This window comes from Lepidochelys kempii, chromosome 4, assembly GCF_965140265.1.
Source record: "Lepidochelys kempii isolate rLepKem1 chromosome 4, rLepKem1.hap2, whole genome shotgun sequence".
NCBI lineage: Eukaryota > Metazoa > Chordata > Testudines > Cheloniidae > Lepidochelys > Lepidochelys kempii.
The window spans coordinates 118,197,409-118,215,864 of record NC_133259.1 but is presented as its reverse complement, the minus strand read 5'-3'; the positions used below and the strand labels follow the sequence as shown (position 1 = coordinate 118,215,864).

Sequence of the window (18,456 nt, the reverse complement as noted above, 5' to 3'; positions counted from 1 at the left end):
GAGGGACCCACCTCCAGTGCTGTCCCATGAGCCCGCGGCATCCTAACAGAAGCTCCTATGTTTCCAACAGATCAAAATGATATGATGAAAGAAGTTAGAAGATAGAGCTTTGCAAACACATTGTGCATGGCAAACAGCTTTGGCTGTTTATTTTCTCACACAAACATTTCCCCGTTACACTGTTATTTTACTGTATGTTTTTATTACTTTGCTTTCTTCCACCCCTTTACTATGGTAAAAAGGAGCTCCTGTCAATCCCTTCGTCCAATCCCCCTTTCCAATCCCTCTTCAGGGATCCCCTCTCATGAGAGTTTTCTCAAACAGGAATTGGGCTTCCTTCTTTGACTAGGAGCCGTAGAGTCGTAGGGAAAGGGTTTCTATTTGAGATATTTTCTCATTTCCCAACAACAGGGCAGATGGATGCCCATTTTAGATCTCAGAGAATTGAATATCTTCGTACATTATTTGAGATTCCGGATGACAACTCTGGTCTCTATAATCCCCTTCCTCAATGAAGATGACTGGTTTGCAGCTTTCAGTTTGAAGGATACCTCTTTTCATATAGACATCCACCTAGCCCACAGGACATTTCTGTGCTTTACAGTGAGCCTAGAACATTACCAATACAGAGTCCTTCTTTTCAGCTTACTCAGTGGTCCCAGGAGTGTTCATGAAGGCGCTTGCCATGGTAGCAGCGCACTGTCGTCATCAGGGCAGACTTGATGTTACTTTACCTCAACAATTGGCTGCTTACGGGTCATTCATCCCAGGAAGTCCAGTCATTGGCACACTCCCTCCTAAGAGTCCTACAATCCTTAGGACTTTGAGTAAACTTAGAAAAGTCCACTTTAATCCCAACACAGGTTATAGAATTTGGTGGAGCGAAGCTGGAGTGGACAACCGCCAAAGCCAGTTTACGTCAAGATAGGTTCCTTGTGTTAAGGAACGTAATTGTCTGACTCCAAATAAGCCCAGAGGACAACCTGTTCCTGCCTAGTTCTTCTAGGCCTCATGGCTGCCTGCACATATGTAGAACCCTTCTCAAGGCTCCACCATAGTTGCCTCTAAGCTTGGCTTCATACAGTCTATTGATACCCTATAATCATGAGATTTCTAAAAGGCTTTATTCAGAACCTTTCCTCCTGTGTCAGCACCAACTCCTAGTTAGGATTTCAACCTGGTGTTGGCAGCACTTACGAATTTGCCACTTGAACCCTTGGCTTCCTGCTCACTTCTCCATCTAACCATGATGGCCTTCCTTAAAGCAGTCATTTCCACTTGGAGAGTAGGGAAATTTGCAGCTCTTACGGCATATCTCATAAGGACAAAGTGACCCTGAAGTTATTTCCCAAGTTCATCACAAAGGTTCCCTCTGAATTCCACCTGAATCAGACTGTTCATGTGCTAGTGTTCTATCAGGAACCTCACGTTTCCAGAGTGGACAGGAAGCTACATTCCCTGGTCATTCATGGAACTCTGACTTTCTACCTGTAGAGGACTAAGCCCTCCAGAAAATCCCTGAGATTGTTCATCTCATTCACTGAGCAGATGAAAAGGAAGCAATTTAATCTCAAATACTTTTCAAATGGATCTTGTATCCAACTATGAACAGATGGAAGACTCTTCTCCTCAGCGTTTAAGGACCCACTCTACTAGAGCACACACTGTCTCAGTATTTTGTCACCAAAGTATGCCTCTAGAGGAAATCTATAGAGTGGCAACATGGAGCTCATTGCACACCTTTACCAGACACTATGCCTTGAACCGGGCTTCTTTACTTGATGCATACTTTGGCACCACAGTGCTTCAATCTATGGTTCAGCATGGGTCCTTGCATCCCCTTCCTCATCAGTGAGTACTGCTTGTGAGTCACTGACGGTGAATACCCATAAGAACTGGCACTCAAAGAAGAGAGTACAGTTACTTACCTTACAGTAACTGGGAGTTCTTCAAGATGCCGTTCCTAAGGGTATTCACAACCTGCCTTTTTTCCCCCCTCTGCTTGGATCCTCCCTTTATTCAAGGTAGAGTAGGAACTGAATATCCGGTTGGTCTGTGCTAACCCCTATGCCCTCAGTTCAGAGCTCAAGGAGGCAAAGGATGCAGGCATAGATTAACGGGCATTGCTAATAAAGAATCTTCCAGTCTTGGGTGCATGGTGTGCAAGCGCACCTATAGTGACCACACGTCTTGAAGAACTCTCGTTATTAAAAGGTAAGTAACCTTCCTTTCTAGCCTGAGTACTTGAGTATGTCTTGGTGTACGTTTTCCCTATCGTTAAATTTGTACTATTTCTCTTGTAGAAGATGCTGTTGCTGTGACACTGCAAACAATGGTCCTTGCTCATGGGTTTGGAGTAACAAAAGAGAAGATGCTCCATGTCCTGCTCAACTGCTGCTGGTTTATCACCTAGGATCCCACTACTGTGGCATCATCAAGCAGCTTTAAAAATAACTTTCCAGTGAAGCAATGACATAATATCCTGTAGGTCCTGCTGTTCAGATATTCCTAAGGAAGACTAGCATAAATTATCCACAGCATGACAGAACACATAACTTCCATGCATTAGGTTGTGTGACGGGGTCGGGCCAGATGGCTACAGGAGAGTGATAGAAGGCAGATATATTAGCCCCAGGTTAAGTAGGTCCCTTTTCCCTGGGTAGGGTAACAGGGAAGGTTCCAGAACAATCAGGAAACTGGAAACAATAATTGGAAACAATTAAGACAAACAGGCTGATTAGAACTCCTGCAGCCAATCAAGAAGCTGCTAGAATCAATTAAGGCAGGCTAATCAGGGTAGCTGGGTTTAAAAAGGAGCTCACTTCAGTTTGTGGTGCGTGTGTGAGGAGCTGGGAGCAAGAGGCACTAGGAGCTGGGAGTGAGAAGGCATACTGTTGGAGGACTGAGGAGTACAAGCATTATCAGACACCAGGAGGAAGGTCCTATGGTGAGAATAAAGAAGGTGTTGGGAGGAGGCCATGGGGAAGTAGCCCAGGGAGTTGTAGCTGTCGCACAGCTGTTCCAGGAGGCACTCTAGACACCTGCATTCCACAGGGCCCTGGGCTGGAACGCAGAGTAGAGGGTGGGCCCAGGTTCCCCCCAAACCTCCCAACTCCTGGTCAGACACAGGAGGAGTTGACCTGGGCTGTGGGTTCACAAAAACGGCCAAACCAAGGGCTGCCGTGAAGCTCCAAGGCGAGCAAATCTGCCAATAAGCACAAGACCCACCAAGGTAGAGGAGGAACTTTGTCACAGTTGTCATAGTTCATCTGGCTGTCAGTGATTTCAGAGATAATGCTCTGTGCAATAAAAAAAAAAGAAGAAAAAAAATCCAACAGCGCACACAGTTATTTTGCATTATTTCCACAGTGCATGCATATTTTTGTTTTTCCTGGAACACTGACAGCCTAACTATTTAACCACAACAAGTGTCCAGCAATGTGCTAGACTCCCTATAGGCATAAATCAAAAGAGTAGGTCAATTCTACGCCCTACACTTCCCCACGTACATACATACTTACTCTGTAGGAGTGTTCCATATAAATGGGCTTCCTATTGTTGGGAATCAGTTTGACAGCCTCCTTTTATCTTGCTCTCTGTCAGGTATACTCACAGACTTTTATTAGAAAATGCCAAAAAGGAGATGGTGCCCTAGGAGAAGAAAATCCGTAGTGAAATCAAAAGGATTTTTTAAAGTGAGATGTTGCAAATTACATGAATCACTCTGTAAACACGAAGTATGCCAACTCTCTGGGTTCTCTTTGGAACACACAGATAGGATTACGATATAAGAAAAATACACTTCTTGAATACTAAAGAGGAAATTGTGTCTCTTTATTTTATATCAAGACTTCTTCTAGGGTTCAATATTACTCATTACTGTCTGGTCTCCCTTATAAAAATAGAGTTCTACGACATTGTTACATATTTTTTCCTTTCAGAAAAATGCTGGAAATTAGCTTTTTTCCTTCCTTGTATTAAAAGGTCAAATTGTGTAAATTCAATAAAAGTTAATTGATTAAAGCCATTTGAGTATGGTTAAAAGCTGACTAATGATTTCAATTTAAAAGGACCTTGAATAGCATCTTCCATAATTAACATTAATGCTAGATTTTTAGTACTGTAGATTCTGTTGGCAGCTTATTACTTTTAAGGCTACAGCCAAAGACACGCTAGTGGTTCATGAAGGAAAGAATAATTAAATTAATGGAAGTAAATGGTAAAGGGGATATAATGCAACATGTGTTTACCAAAGGTAGATAATGCCAGACTAACCTGATTTCCTTCTTTGAGAAAATAACTGATTTTTTAGAAAAGGGAAGTGCAGTAGATCTGATATACTTAAAGCATTTGCACAGTAGCACAAGGGAAATGATTAGTGAAATTAGGGGAGATGGGGCTCATTAAAAGAACTGTAAGATGAATAAGGAACTGGCTAAAGGGAAGAAGGCAATGGGTTGTGCTGAAAGGTGGATTATCGGACTAGAAGGAGGTTACTAGTGAAATTCCTCAAAGGTTAGTCTTCTGACCAATCTTATTCAATATTTTTGTTAATGGCTTTAGCACAAAGGATTTGCTAATGAAATTTGGTAATAATACAAAGTTGGGAGTTATTGTCAATGCAGAGGAGGTCCAAATATTATACAGGAAGATCTAATTTTGGTTGTTGGGTTTAGTGTTCAGGTACTGGGTGGTGTTGGTGGCCTGTGATATACAGTCAGTAGGACGAGGTGTTTGGTTGCTCCTTCTGGCCTTAGACTCTGTGACTCTAATACTGTTTGTACATTTACTAACGTGTCTTTTTTCGGAGTAACAGTCGTGTTAGTCTGTATTCGCAAAAAGAAAAGCAGTACTTGTAACACCTTAGAGACTAACCAATTTATTTGAGCATAAGCTTTCGTGAGCTACAGCTCACAAATACAGAACGACATATTACAAAGACAAATGACTAGATTAAATCTGTTTTTAGTAGCGAAGGTAACATTAGTGATCCTTGTGTCTGGGTTTCCCCTCCTCACACCACAATATAAAAATACTGTTTCCAAATTATTTCTTTATATTACCATAGTGTATTAAAAAGAATACTTTAAAATATTTTCAAAAGACACTAGAAAAGAATTTTATTAAAAATTCTGATTCTCCCCCCCCCAACTACGATATTAAACCTATTGCTTCCCTATGATGAGGCTAACTTCGATCAATAGCATACTTACATTTTCAGATGAATGTAAAAGTAACACATGTTCAGCATTAGACCCCCACAATCCAATTTGGCTCTCTTTCTTCACTTTTCTGTCTCTGACTTGTGTGCAGTAGTGCTGATATGTGATCTGGAAATATGCTTGCTTTTACTGATCACTCTGCAACTGTCACTATGTTTTACTTCCTCATTTACAATGAGAGTATGACCCATTCTTCTTGATTTGAGTTTCCTTGTGGCAAATTGTACGCTGTTCTCTTGGAAGCCCTGATAGCTCCTTGCTCTACAGCTCCCTTTCTTAATAGCTCTGACCTCACTCCAGTTTTCTTTCCAAGCAAGCACAAGAAATGTTCCAGACCTGTCTTTTCTTCGCCCCACCACCACCTCGAACTGAACCTAGCTAGGGACTTTGCTTCTTGGCTTGAGCTCCTTTATCAACAGTCTTGTATGCTTCAGGCTGGCACCAGTTCTTTCCCCAAGTATTTCAGATTTCCCTCTGCCAGGGGGCTATGAAAGTGGCTAAGTAGTGTCTGTCTTCCTCTTTTTATGCACCAACCAACTTTCCTCTTCTCCTTCAAATGTCTCCAAAATGCTTTTCTTCTGGGATGCATGTCAATGATGCCTTATGCAAGATTACAAGACCACTTCATCTCCACCCCTAGTTTTATCTATGCCTATATAAGACCAAAGTCCACTGGAGGGACCTCAACATATTCTGTGTCTGTACAGTGTCATGTACATTGCTAGTATTTAATGAAAGGGTAGGTTTTGTCTTGTAGCCATGCTGTTGGGAGTTGTTATCCAGGTAGCCCCCCATTCAGTAAGGTTCTAGATACAGAGATGTCAAGAGGTTCTCTTCAAAATGCAGGAAATACCACCCCTCTTTAATCAGGTATATTTTGCATGCTTGCTTCTTTAAGAGAATTTGCAGTGCTTCACTGTAGTCTGTAAGCAGTTGTTTCATGGCTGGTCCCAGCTACCTTTCTTTGTCTGGTCCCTGAGGTACCTTCCAGCCATTGGGGGATGTAGAGGAATTTGAATATTGTTGTTGAATGTTAAGATGACAGAGCCCGAGTAAATTGAATATATATATTCCAATAAATACAGATCTGCATTCAATTGTTGGTTTCAAATCAGATTATTAGTTCATAAATGGTAATATTTAAAAGACTATGTTTCTAGCCTACAACTGGTATGATATTTTATAAAATCTTTTTCGCAAATATTGAAGTTAAAATACGTTAAATGTAGAAGGCTGACGTCCAGATTATGAGTTTCTACAAAACATGTGTGGGACTCAGAGGAAAATGTTAGAGTTATTGTTTACAAAGTGCAAACACTTTGCAGCCATGTAAATGATGATGTCCCTGCTCCAAACAGTTGACAATATAACTCAGACTTATACATACGTTATAACAACAGCTAGCTGCTCAAATGCTGAGGCAGGGTGGTCTTGTGTTTAAAGCACAGGGCTGGGAGTCAGAGCTAGATTCTGTCCCTGAGTCTGCCACTGACCTCACTGTATGTTGCAGTGCTCAAGATTGGAGGTGGTAATTCCGTGGGTCGCCATGACCAGGGTAACATTTGTCAGCATGGGGTGCAGCATCGTGACCACATAGACATGGAAAAGGCTGATTCTTGCATCTATTGCTATTCTTGCAGCTAATCTTGAGTATCCAATTACAGTGAAGACTCTGGACGGAACCCAAACCTGTGTATGTTCCAGTGACTGGAGGACAGCCTTCCTCAACTGAAGATGATTGGCTGGTTCTTTGAAAATTTTTTTCCCCTTCTAGCCATGTCTTTGTTAAATGTGCATGTGTAACTGGTTCTGTGGGTCTGGGTCCAGAGATCATCTGGGGAGGCATTTGCATAAGTAAATGAAGCTAAAAACTTCAGACTTTGGATGCCTACAGTTTCTGTCCTTTCTTCTGGCTATGTTGTCCTTCAGAATTCTGTTTCCTTTGCCATTCCTATGTTTTCCCTGATACTTGAATTGGTCTTGGGTATTATTATTATTTTATTTTGTTTTATTTTATTTTATTTTATTTTATTTATTATTCTTTATTTCACATTTGTATATAGCATCATAGGAATGTCTTTAAGTGATATAATTCTGAGACTTTTATGACACCCTTTTATGAAGAATAACATAAATTGAATTCTATTTCAAAGCTTTCTTCTTCTCCAGCCTGCAAGGGCATACAGTCTTGGATTGGCTTTTACTACAGTTCAGCCATTTGCTCAATCCATTACAGTTAGGGTTTACAGTTGACTCAAATTGCTCTACTAAAGGCATATATAGTGACCTAACTGTCTGTCTAAATGAAGCAGAATGTCATCTCTTCTAATTGTATTAGATCTGCTGGTGAACTTCGACCCACTGGACTATAAGAGTGTTATTTTGTTTGTTGCTGCTATTGCTTTTCTAGAGCAATGGCTCTGAACCTTTTCAGACTGCTGTACCCCTTTCAGGAGGCTGATTTGTCTTGCGTACCCCCAAGTTTCACCTCATTTAAAAACTACTTGCTTACAAAATTAGACCAAAAAATACAAAAGTGTCACAGCACCCTTTTACTGAAAAATGCTTACTTTCTCATTTTTACCATATAATTATAAAATAAATTGTGACCCCTGGGTAGAGAAACACTGATATAGTATGTACAGCAGTATAAACAAGTCATTGTCTGTATGAAATTTTAGTTTGTACTGACTTCGCTAGCGCTTTTCATGTAGCCTGTTGTAAAACTAGGCAAATATCTAGATGAGTTGACGTACTCCATTGAAGACCTCTGAGTACCCCCAGGGGAACACGTTCCCTTGGTTGCGATCAACAGCTTGTACTCTCATTTGCTGTGATCGGGTCTCATCATGTTACCAGTTTCTTATTGCTATGTCATCCCTATCCATGGAATGACATACCTTCTGTTGCTAGTTTCTTATTGTCATGTCTTCCCTATCCATGCGATGCCATTCCTGAGCTGGTTTCCTCTTTTAAACTTGCTTAAACTTAAAGGTGAAATTTTCCAAAGCACTCATCATTGGCCTAACTCTGCTCCCACTGAAGTCAATGATATAACTCCTGTTGCTTTCAATGGGGGCAGAGTTAGGATAATGCTGGCCACTTGTGAAAATCCTACCCAAATTCTCCTCCTGTTTTGTTTCATTTTTTAAAAGAAAACTCTTCACTATATCATGCTGTGGACAAACCTTCACAGAATAATGGCATAATTTAATTGGCATTGCCATGTCAACTTTCTCTTCTTCTCCCTGTGTCTGCTGTTTCTTGTCTTAACCCCTCATCATGCCATCTGCATGAATACCTTGTAAGCTCCTTCAGGAGGAAAGTGCCTAGCACAGTTAGAATAAAAAATCAGTAATCACGTCTGACTGGTACTTTCACAGAGACTATAATTTAAATCCATTTTCCTGGGATTCATATCGAGGTATTTGCCAGAATTCTGATTAAGGACCATCGCTCTTCTCTCTACACCTGTACCTTTTTGGTACATAGACTAATTCTTATTGATTTTATATACAAATTCGTTCTGCCTTTTCTTTATTTTCTGGGTTCTTCATCTGTATATTTCCAGTTGTCTAAGTGACACCTCCAAGTGGATATGTATTAATCTTTCATTATTAATCCTAAATAAAACAGAAATTTAATTTTTTCATTCTTTTTACTTTTGAATCTCTGAGGTAAATTAATTCCACATTTCTTCTGTCACTGTGCCATGGAGTGCCTGCCTTTTGTCATTTAAGTGGTGTGTACTGTACAAATTTTATTTAATAAATATCTCAAATTCTGTACTGGGCTACAATCTGATCCCTGGGGAGCATGTATTGCGATTACCCAACATTGTGAGGGAGGGATCCCCCCTTCCTATGTGTTTTGCCGTTACCATCAGTCTCTTGGCTGTCTTTACTGCCAACTCTGTCTTCTTATTCCTTTTTGGGTACCTAGAGGAAGATACCTTGTGCTCAAATTCCCATTTGGCGCTGAATTGTTTGTTTTAATTCTGGTGCAGTGTACTGTCACTGTCTGAGCATAGCATGCCAAGTATGCCATACCTTGCAAAATGCAACTTCCTAATCACAGTCCTTGCCTGAGTGTCCTCTAGAGAGATCACTTCTCAGAAATTGGAGAAGTAGTCTACTGTAACCATGTGGTTCCTGTCATTAAAAGTGAACAGGTCTGTGCCAGTCTTTCCCCAGGGTTGGGTGGGATTTCATGAAGCTATAGAGTCTCCATCTGTTGTTAGTCCCCATACTCTTTGCACACCTCACACGGTTGCATATACACTCTCTGTTGGGCATTCATTAGACACTCTCTGTTGGCCATTAGACACGTTCCCTGTTTCATTTCATATAAGCCGCTGTCCCCAGGTGTGAAGTGTGTATCCATCTCATTATGTCAGCTCTTAACTCTGCTGGAATTACTGCTTTGTCTCCTTTAAACAAAATCCTGTCCTGCATGTACAGCTGATGATTCACCTGGTTGTAGTGGGTAAACTCCTGTGGCATTTGCTCCTTGCAATGTGGCCAGCCCTGCGGTATGATCTTGCATTTTTTGTAAACTGCATGTAGTACCCAATGCTGTTTGGTGCTTTGTTGGAATGCCTGAAGCCTCTCATCTGAGATTTGAAGGTACTCTGTGTCCTGTTCCACAGTTATTTGTATTGTAGTCCGGGAAGTATGCCCTGCTAGGCAGTGCTTAATTTGTTCCAGGGCTTGCCAGAGCTAAGCTCCAGCACCTCTAGGCTTGGCGGTTCCTAGCCCCAGCGCTTCAGTTATGAATGTAAAAAAATTGCTTGAGCCCTGGCACCTCTTTCGGTACACTTAGCAGCAGTGCTTAATTTGCATCTGCCACTAGTAGTGACTTTCTTGGTCAGTATCTCATCCTTGCGCTAGAGTCTTTGCCAATCATCTCTAGTCCCTCCAAGTCCCATGCCGTTTGCTACAGATAGGAAATGAAGAATACTCTAGCCAGGTGAGACTGTAACTACTTAATCTGTAGTGTTTGGCTAGAACAAAATAGAAATTTAGCAAGGACATAGAGGTATCATAGCTACTCTTACAGAAAGTGCAATAGCTTCTTTAATGACTCTAGGTAGTCAGGTTGTCAGGATGCACTTCATGTAAAGGTAGTAACATAATACCAACTTAAATATTAGAAGATATATGACAGATAGAAAAGTAAAAAAAATAGGAGCAATTTGTCTAGTTGTGCAGGGTTACCTGATTTTCATCAGACTCAATCATCTTATCTAATAAGCAAGCTAGTTGCATTTGGGGATGCTTGTCGTTTGCAGATGAATTCATAAAGTTTTATTGAAATCAGATGTTCTGTTTTGATGCATTCCATGTAAGTTCTGCTCTTGAAAAGTTGCCAGAAAAATTTACAACTTTATAGTGAATTGAAATGCAACTAGCAATAACATGTTTTTTAAAAAAATAATTATAAATATCAATAAATCAGAATGTCTGTATGTAGATTCATACATTTTTGATTTGCTGCACAAAGCATTAGGAGTGCCAGATCTCATAGAAAACACAGGGGTTTACAGTACAGACTTTGAATGTGGTCTATGTTTCTGCTTTAAAAAAAAAAAAAGACAAAAGCAAGCTGTCTCACTTTAATCAGAAAACATTCTTTATAATGGACATTTTTGAAAAGTGCCTTCAGTTGTTTCTACTGTTTGTGCCTCTTTCAAAAGCCATTGTGCTGGGGGATTTTCATTGTTTTTAAAACTTTGTCTATGGCAAGAACTGCAAAATACATTTCAGAAATCAGGGCCCCGTTAATTCAGAAATGGATTCCATCTGTGTTGACATTGGCTGCACATGTTTACCCGCTCCAGCTGTGTGAAGTAACCAGTGCTCTAAAGGGGTCGAATTCAGACAAGCACCATTTGTGTTTCATTTCCCTTCTTTTTTTTCCCACTTTCTTTTTGAATAACATTTAGACTAAAAACAAGCATTTTTCAGTTCTCTGTTGGAATCTCTTATTTATTGCTGAATAAAAGATAGCTTAGAAGCCTTGTATCTGTGCTGCATCAAAATATGCATGACTCGCTAGACCAAAATTTCCTAGATGAATTGGTTTAATAATAGGAAGTTCATACATATACATATGATCTCACACACACACAATGGGAAAATAGTTTAAGGCTAGACTGGGACATTAAAGTCTTCCTGGACAAGGGGAGGCACACATCCAAGAGCAGACCAGGGAGCAAACTGACCCTAAGAGTCACAATTCATTACTTAGTTTTGCCCCTTGCTCCAAAGAGAGGTAATCTGCAACTGATATAAACCAGTAGGAAATTACTTCCCCCTCTTCCCTGCCTCAGAACAAAGCTCTGTCCACTTGTGTGAGAGGGGCAATGCCAGCCCCACAGAGGTTGCTGTCCACCCTGTGTGGTGTCCGGCAATGCAGGTAGCTCATAGCTAGCACCCGTTTGCTCCCGTGTGAAAATGCATAGGGCGACAGGCAGTCTTGCCCTCAATGCGCTCTCAGTTTTTCAGCATTAATAGGTATCCAACATTGGTTGATCTAATTGGTTGTCTATTAGAAAAGCTGGATGAGCACAAGTCCATGGGGCCGGATGCGCTGTATCTGAGGGTGCTAAAGGAGTTGGTGGATGTGATTGCAGAGCCATTGGCCATTATCTTTGAAAACTCATGGCGATCGGGGGAGGTCCCGGACGACTGGAAAAGGCTAATGTAGTGCCCATCTTTAAAAAAGGGAAGAAGGAGGATCCGGGGAACTACATGCCACTCAGCCTCACCTCAGTCCCTGGAAAAATCATGGAACAGGTCCTCAAGGAATTAATTTTGAAGCACTTAGAGGAGCGGAAAGTGATCAGGAAAGTCAGCATGGATTCACCAAGGGCAAGTCATGCCTGACTAACCTAATTGCCTTCTATGACAAGATAACTGACTTTGGGGATGAGGGGAAAGCAGTGGATGTGTTATTCCTTGATTTTAGCAAAGCTTTTGATACGGTCTCCCACAGTATTCTTGCCAGCAAATTAAAGAAGTTATGGGCTGGATGAATGGACTATAAGATGGATAGAAAGCTGGCTAGATCATCGGGCTCAATGGGTAGTGATCGATGGCTCTATATCTAGTTGGCAGCTGGTATCAAGTAGAGTGCCCAAGGGTCGGTCCTGGGGCTGGTTTTGTTCAATATCTTCATTAATGATCTGGAGAATGGTGTGGATTGCACCCTCAGCAAGTTTGCAGATGACACTAAACTGGGAGGAGTGGTAGATACACTGGAGGGTAGGGATAGGATACAGAGGAACCTAGACAAATTAGAGAATTGGGCCAAAAGAAATCTGATGAGGTTCAGCAAGGAGAAGTGCAGAGTCCTGCACTTAGGACGGAAAAATCCTATGCACCGCTACAGACTAGGGACTGAATGGCTAGGCAGCAGTTCTGCAGAAAAGGACTAGGGGTTACAGCAAAAAGAACGAGGACTACTTGTGGCACCTTAGAGACTAACAAATTTATTTGGGCATAAGTTTCGTGGGCCAAAACCCACTTCATCAGATGCATGGAGTGGAAAATACAGTAAAAAGATAAATAGATAGATATAAAAAGAAAAGGAGTACTTGTGGCACCTTAGAGACTAACCAATTTATTTGAGCATAAGCTTTCGTGAGCTACAGCTCACTTCATCGGATGTGTTGTCAAATTGTCAAAGTCAGATTCAAGACTCACAAAATTTGTCAGACCACTCTGTTTATTAGCAAAGCGCTTTGCCAGTGCACCCAGATATGTGAGCCTCCTGCAAAAGCTCAAGCTAACTTTATTTAAACAGATAAGGGAAAGCCAATTTAACATAAGAGACAAAAGGAAGCAGAAACTGACAAATATACATACATATCTTATTTGCACACTAACGTTTACCAATCTCCTAGCTCAGTAGGAGCTCTAAGTTAATTAGTTTGAGGACCCATTGTCTCACACTCCTTAATGTTTCTCTTCCTGACAACTATATTTCAACAAACCCTTCAAGCAGCATTTCTTTAATGAATTATAATTTCAATATAATTCATTCTACTTTCACAGTCCCTCCTTTTGGTCAAGCTACGCAATGACCAACAATTACTGGGTTCCACATATCAATCGTTCTTTATCTCTTTGTTCATCAGTGATATTTAAAATCATCAAATTAGCACTCTGGTTTGGGGCAGCTATCTGTGTCGCATGCCTGACACAATTTTGGATACAACAGGAAAGTAACTGAAAACATACAAAAATTATTAGGATTCCAAACAGGAGAGTTAGGGCTCCCTGAAACAACCAGTTTCCTATGCCAGAGAAATTGAAAAGGTTACTTAGTCACTTCCATAAAGAACTTGGCTCTTTGTGGGGAAGGTATGTGATTTGTTCTAAGTGGCTAGCACGATCTATTACCTCATTGGTGTTGTCTGGTATATACACACAGCAGTCTTTTCCAAATGAGAGCACAAGTCCCTCCTTTTGCCGCCAGCACTATGTCCAATGCCTGACGGTTTTGGAGGGCCATCTGTCAGATTGCCCCTGTTTCTTTGGCCAGGGCTCTTAAACTTTCTCCAGTTTCATTTGCCATTATTTCAACTACTGCTTGTAACCTTAGGAGCCTTTTTGCATGGTGTATTACTCCCCCTAATGGTATTAAGGAACCGCCAATGGCCTCTTCCCAGGTTAAGGGGCTTATGTTATTTACATACCATTGGGCATCTGTTAAGTCCCTTCTTTTTCGCCTGAAATTGCGGAGGCGTTCTCGAGGGAAGGTTCCTAGCACTCAGAATTGTGGGAAGAGTCAGGCGGGATAACAGATTCCTGACCAATTAGCTGGTAGTGCGGTATAAGCTCTGGTCCCACACACCCAGTGATGGCCTATTAAGGCCAGGAAGGGTTGGTTGCACCCATTTGTCATATAGGTGTTTGCAAAGGAGGAGTAGTATCCCCCAAAGGGTACAGGGTAATTCTCCTTACGAGGAGTGGTGTTATTTGCATGACATTGAAAGATTGTATTGTTTTCACTAAGGTTACTGTAGGGGAACATGAGATTGACTTCTCTATTTGATCCCAGGTTGAGAAAAAATTCATATCTCCATACCTGGCCCTCCCCTTTTTAGTTTTGTTTGAATAATCCCATACACCATTGGCCACAATATGCTGAAGGCAACGGCTTTTCCCCAGATCCAGCCCTGTCCCATTACATGCATCCGATGAAGTGAGCTGTAGCTCACGAAAGCTTATGCTCAAATAAATTGGTTAGTCTCTAAGGTGCCACAAGTCCTCCTTTTCTTTTTATGAATACACACTAACACAGCTGCTACTCTGAAACCTATATATATATAGATATAGATATATACAGAGAACATGAAAAGATGCGGGTTGCCTTACCAACTCTAACAAGACAAATCAATTACAGTGAGCTATTATCAGCAGGAGGAAAAATCACTTTTAGAGTGGTAATCAGGATGACCCATTTCAAACAGTTGACAAGAAGGTGTGAGTAACAGTAGGGGGAAAAATGAGCATGGGGAAATAGTTTTTAGTTTGTGTAATGACCCATCCCTCCCAGTCTTTATTCAGGCCTAATTTGGTGGTGTCCAGTTTGCAAATTATTTCCAGTTCTGCAGTTTCTCATTGGAGTCTGTTTTTTGAAGTTTTTTTGTTGAAGAATTGCCACTTTTAGGTCTGTAACTGAGTGTCCAGGGAGGTTGAAGTCACTGACTGGTGTTTGAATTTTATAATTCTTGACGTCTGATTTGTGTCCATTTACTCTTTTGTGTAGAGACTGTCCGATTTGGCCAGTGTACATGGCGGAGGGGCATTGCTGGCACATGATGGCATATTTCACATTGGTAGATGTGCAGGTGAACGAGCCCCTGATGGTGTGGCTGATGTGATTAGGTCCAAGAAGTGGACAAGAAGCTGGATATGAGTCAACAGTGTGCCCTTGTTGCCAAGAAGGCTAATGGCATTTTGGGCTGTATAAGTAGGAGCATTGCCAGCAGAACGAGGGATGTGATCATTCCCTTCTATTTGGCATTGGTGAGGCCTCATCTGGAGTACTGTGTCCAGTTTTGGGCCCCACACTACAAGAAGGATGTGGAAAAATTGGAGAGAGTCAAGCAGAGGGCAACAAAAATGATTAGGGGACTGGAACACATGACTTATGAGGAGAGGCTGAGGGAACTGGGATTGTTTAGTGTGCGGAAGAGAAGAAGGAGGGGGGGGTTGATAGCTGCTTTCAACTACCTGAAAGGTGGTTCCAAAGAGGATGGATCTAGACTATTTTCAGTGGTAGTGGATGACAGGACAAGGAGTAATGGTCTCAAGTTGCAGTGGGGGAGATTTAGGTTGGATATTAGGAAAAACCTTTTCACTAGGAGGGTGAAACACTGGAATGCGTTACCTAGGGAGGTGGTGGAATCTCCTTCCTTAGACATTTTTAAGGTCAGGCTTGACAAAGCCCTGGCTGGGATGATTTAGTTGGGGATTGGTCCTGCTTTGAGCAGGGGGTTGGACTAGATGACCTCCTGAGGTCCCTTCCAACCCTGATATTTTATGATTCTATGCAGCAACCGATGAACTTGAAAGATTATTTTATTTGGCCGATCATGTGTTTAGCAGAATCAGACAAGGTGTTTGTCTAAAAATGTAGTGTGACGAAGGCTGTCATCATGGGCTCATCAGAGGTGAGCATTGACAGCTCAATAGTGAATGATAGGTAGGTTGGGATTGACTGTGAATTGCCTTGAAAGTGAATACAAGCAGCTTATGTTATGTGTGATAGAGAAGGGGAGCCAGCGGAGGGATGCAAAGAGAGGGGTGACATGGTATGACATTCCAGGATTCAATCCAGACCAGTGAGGGGTTGTGTTGCCACCTGCCTTGTATCCTGGGGTGCTTCACAATGCTTTGCTGCTGTACCTCCCAGCCTAGGCTCCTCACAAATAGCATGCAGGTCACACTCTGAGTGTCTGTGTGTAGCTCCAGCCTGCCAGCACACTCCAAGCACACTCTGGCTTCCACCAGCCTTGGTTACCACTTGCAGGCTGACCCCAACACAGTCTCAGTCCCAGATTTTCCCTAGAAAACATGTGTTCTGAAGTGTCCAGCCCTTTCCAGTGATAGTTGAGATATTTTAAGTCCGATGCCCCTGTAAGAGAACAATATACAACAGTTTGCTACTTTAATCGAAGTTACCAAACAATTCACAACACAGAGTTAGTTTTGATTAAAAAATAAAATAAGTTTATTTTACTACAAAGAAAGAGATTTTAAAGGAGTACAGATATAAGGAATTCAAGTCAGAAATGGTTACAAGAGAGATAAAGATAAAACACTTTCTCGTGCTAAAACTTAACAAAGTGGACTTCGTTCAAGATAAATTCTTACCACGTGCTCCCAGCAACAAGGCTTACCAAATTTCAGGTCAGGATCTTTCCCAAAGTCAAAGGGCTGCTTCCTTTGTCATTCCTCCACTTCCCCCATGTCTGGTAGAGAAAGTGGTTGGTGGTGTTTACTAAAATGAAGATCTGTTTGTTCCTGCCCCTCATCCATGCCAAAGAATGGCCATTTGACAGGTGATTGCCCATCAGGTTTGATGATACTTGGCTAGTATCAGCTTTTGCTCTGTCTTTGAGAAACTGACTTGTCTGGTAGGTGTAAAATGTGTTCAGCTCATGTTTATGACGTTACATATAATGTTGCTACACACATTTCACTGTGATATTATGGACCAGTGAGTTACTAGTTTTCAAATGCTACCTCACAAGATGTATTTTGTACAAAGATTACTATAGTAGACTATGTAGTGTGTAGGCTGTGAATACAGGGGTAGATTTGATCACACATGGTCAAAGTGATGTTCTTGGAAAATGCAGCAGCATTCTGAATGGATACAAGCAGAGCAAGATTGTGTTTGTCGATGCCAGAGAGAAGGATGTTGCAGTAATCAAGACATGAGATAAGCACTTGGATGAGAGTTTTAGCTATGAGGATGGATTTTAAAAGGCTGTAGCTTAGAGATGTTATGCAGAAAGAATCAGTAAAATTTAGACATAGCGTGAATTTGATGACCTGAAGGGAGGGATGATACCCAGGTTACAGGCCTCCGTGACAGGCAGGATGGTGGTGTGCCTAGTGATTGGGAGAGGAGGTAGCAGAGAGGACTTGGGAGTGAGGGAGGAGATTAAGAGCTCTGTTTTAGCCACGTTGAGCCTGAATTGTCATTAGATATCTGTAAGGAGATGTCAGGGAGACAGGACAAGATATTTGTTTGGTCAAAAGGAGACTGGTCTGAAATAGAGAGGTAGATCTGAGTTCTCAGCATTGACATGGTAGTTGAATTTGTGTTTGCAAATGAGATTACCCAGAGATAAGGTGTAGAAAAAGATGTAACATAGCATACAATAAGCCTGTGGCATTGAAAGGCGGTATACAAATTCCCTTCAGTGTGAAACTGTAGGATTAAGATCTTGCAGCAAACATGAGTGAAATCTATAAAATATGGTGGTTTTCCTGCTTGTCAAAGAAATATGACAGTAACCTGATATGGTATAAATCATGCAATACTAAAATTTACCTTGCTACTGTATCAGCCTATCAGCAACTAGTGTTTAAAATTCAAGACAGATTATATTTAGAAAGCCAGCATTTTAAAATTTGAATATTTATCAGTAAGTGTCGATTTTCTGAACTATTATATTGTCACCTGCAGAAGGCTCTGCATAAAGTTATTTGGATTAACTCATTCATTCAGAAATATAATGTAACTGAAGAACTAACTGATCCCTGAACTATGAACTAGGTGATCCACCAAAGGTCTCTTCCAATCCAGTGAATTTGGTATTAAAATGGTCTGTGCATTGTTAGTGGAGGGTATATTTATGTCCTTTTACAACATGAACATTTGTGTCTCTGAAAACAGCACACTGTTAGCATCTTCCGCCCTGATCCTGTACAATTGTCTGCACAGAAAAATCCTTGAATGGGATTCCATGCAAAGATAGAGTCCAGCTACATGGATTCTATTGTAGGATCCTGAGTTTATAGTTCTTAAATAAAAAAAAAAAAAAGTCTTCTTTTCAAGATGTTAGACTGTAAAACGTTTTTGACTTCTTAATATTTACATAGTAAGAGTATTTTTTAATGTAGTTTCAATCCTTTATCCCAGTTCTGCTACTCTGATGATGCTGAGTAATACTTTAGTCGGCATGTTGTCCTGCTGGAATCACCTGTAG

General features: G+C 41.2%; 1 protein-coding gene across 3 annotated transcripts in view; it reads left to right on the top strand.

Annotated features, from left to right (window-relative positions):
* AFAP1 (actin filament associated protein 1) overlaps window positions 1-18,456 on the top strand; it is a 168,113-nt gene that overhangs the window by 79,886 nt on the left and 69,771 nt on the right. The window lies entirely within an intron of this gene.